Source organism: Lathamus discolor, chromosome 3, assembly GCF_037157495.1.
Source record: "Lathamus discolor isolate bLatDis1 chromosome 3, bLatDis1.hap1, whole genome shotgun sequence".
Taxonomy (NCBI): Eukaryota; Metazoa; Chordata; class Aves; order Psittaciformes; family Psittacidae; genus Lathamus; species Lathamus discolor.
Window position 1 is genome coordinate 14,283,617 of NC_088886.1, and position 2,981 is coordinate 14,286,597.

Sequence of the window (2,981 nt, forward strand, 5' to 3'; positions counted from 1 at the left end):
CATGTTCTATGTCGATGACTTTTTTTTTTTTTTAATCTAAAGCCATGACACTCTAAACTATAATTGAGAGAGCAGGTCCTCATTCTCTTTGTTATTTAGGAAGGATCCTGAAGTCCACATCAGTCTTTTGCACGTTACAATAAGTGAATGTTTTTTTCTAGTAATGAAATAGTGCGTGAAGTCTTATAAATACTGTTCAGTGGTCTTTTGATGGGGATAATGTCTGATTTTATAAAGGCTGTTGTGAATATTTTACTCTTGTACCTCTGATTTAAGGACAAGTTTTCACATAATACAGATATTCCTTTTTATGAGATGAAACACAGTGGTATGGAGGTCATAAATTTTAGTGTGTTGAAGAAGTTCAAAGTTGTCAAAATTTCTCTTAATTGCACTAGTGCCTCATCATCAGTGTGGGATGAAATCTGTATGTGTATTCAAAAAGCTGTGATCGCTATCAATTTCTATACATAGAAATGGATATGAAAATTTAGGCTATTCTCAAGTTACGAGAAATAGAGATAATTTTTCAAGAAAATCTGAATTTTAGTAAAACTTGAAAATAAAAGAAGCTTTGTAAGGAGGTAGTTATATACATCCCATTGTTCAGTTGGGACCTTGAGAATGTTTATTTTGAGAAAGGAGTGTAATTTTAGGATAGAGAGCACAAGGTAGGTAGCATTTCTCTGTACGTCATAGCTGCAAGCCTGAGCCCACAATCTTCTGTTGCAGTTGAGCACACTGTTATCTTGCACACAGGGTTACTTTAACTAATGTACTCTTGGTAATGAAGAATTAAAGTACTGTAGGCCATGTCATTTATTCTTTAAACTTATTTTAGATGAAAAGGAAAAATTAAATGTCAAGAATTCCCAGTCAGTTTCAGATTGTTTTATATAAAACTCAAACATTAAATTTTGTGGAGATGGTTATGTACAGTAATGTTAGTAACCAACATGCTGCTGCTTATAAAATCAATGAAAGTTAAGAATTCCGTCTTAAACGGTGAAAGACAATGTACTATGGAGGAGTACTATAAAATAGTATATGCAATGTAACCTATAGCAGATAACCCCTCGTGTTTTGGATGCTCATTTTATTTTGAGAAATTAACGTTGTTTAATCAATTTATCCTCAGAGGATAATTTGTCTCATTACACTCATAAAATAGCAAGATAAAAATAATCTCTGAAGCTCTAATTCTGCACAGAGCTGTCTCTTTTTATAGTGGCCTATCTTTTTTGTAGTTTATTTCAGAACTAAAATTTAAATAGCAATTCCAATTTTACTCGCATTTACGGCAATAAAGTATGTCAATATATCTTAGTAATTTTTTTGAGTTCTCATTTATGCATACACTATTTCCAGCACATAAGACATAATGGTACCACTACCCAATTTAGTAGATTATTTGCATTTTCCAGCTATGCATGAATAAATTGTCACATGAAAATCACACTACCTTATACAGTATGATAAATAAGTCTCGCTCTTTGTAATTATTTCTGTAGTAAATTAATATTGTTTTACTAATGAAATACAGCCTGCAGTTCCCTTTAAAACCTAGTCAGTAATAACACTAAAGCCTTGCATGCTTTGTAGGGTGAAAATGTCATAAAATGTCACTAAAAACCCTTCCAAATTCATTTGAAGTACTAGTTCAAGTTAATAAAAGTGCTGATCTATAGTAGAACTAGTGGTGTAGTACAGGTGGAGGATAATGTTGGTGAATAGTCCTCTCAGGATCTGAGGTCCAAGGTAGTAACTCAGCCTGAATGCTATTCTAAAAGTAACTGATTCCTTATTCTTGTAATTTGGTGCACAGTTTGCAGAGGGCTGGCAGGTATATGAGATTGGTCGTGCCTTTACTTCCAGACTTACTGCTATATTCAAGATGATGGAAAAGACACCACTATTTTTCTCTGTAAGCAATAGTCTTTAGATGCAACAAGGGGATTTAATGAAATCTGGTGTTCATAAAGTTCTGAGCTCGTAATCTTAAAAATATGATGAGGGATGAATATTTCACACTTTTAAAGGAACTAATTTTGCAAATTACAGTTATATCTTTTGCGACACCTTTAGTATGCCAGATGTTACTTCAGTTAAATCTGATTTTATGCAACCCTATTCAGTCTTTGTCATATACAGTCTTTGTTCAAATAGCCATTAATATAATCAGTGTATTTGTGAAAATCTTGTCTGCTATTCAGATTTGCACTTTGATTTGAATAATGCATATATTCTTATTTCTGTATATGATTTTCTTCACAATTTGTCTTTCCTCCTTTTTTGAGCTAGAAGTAATATAAAGCTTTGAAAATCTTGTTCTTTGTATTTGAGAATGAAATATCAATCTTAAAGTTAAGCTAAATTATATTGTTTTGTTAAGAAAAAGCTATCAGGCAAAATGTAAAGCAGGGTATAAATTTTTTAAAGTGCCGTCTGTGATGACAAAAAAAACAAGTTGTAGATTTTTTTTCCTGCTTTTTAATGTGAAGTTCTGCTCCTTTTCAAATTGTGTATTGTTTTTCATGAAAACAGCTCTGAGAATTTCTGTTCCAAAGTCTGAATATTGTAGTAAAATGATATGTTGCTGTTAGTTTTCTTTCTGCCAGGATATATTTCAGAACAATTAGAAGTCAGGGTGTTGACTCTTCACCCTTTTGAAATCAGATGCATGTTTGGCATGCACTTCAGAACTCAACTGTAGCAATAAGAACTTAATCTGAATTTTATATTCAGTATTGTTTTATTTTCCAATTCCCTGACTCCCTGTGTTTGTAAGGCATTTTGCCTTCAGATGTTATACTTTGGAAAATCTGTGATTTAGTTTATGAAAATATGAACAAATGTACAGGCTTGGAAATCAGAGATAGGGGAAATCCTCTGCATTTCCTGAAGATACTTATAAATAGTAACAGTCTTTCTTTAAAGAATATGCAGCCTGCAGTACTGGCTTCATCCTAAGAAAAAGTATA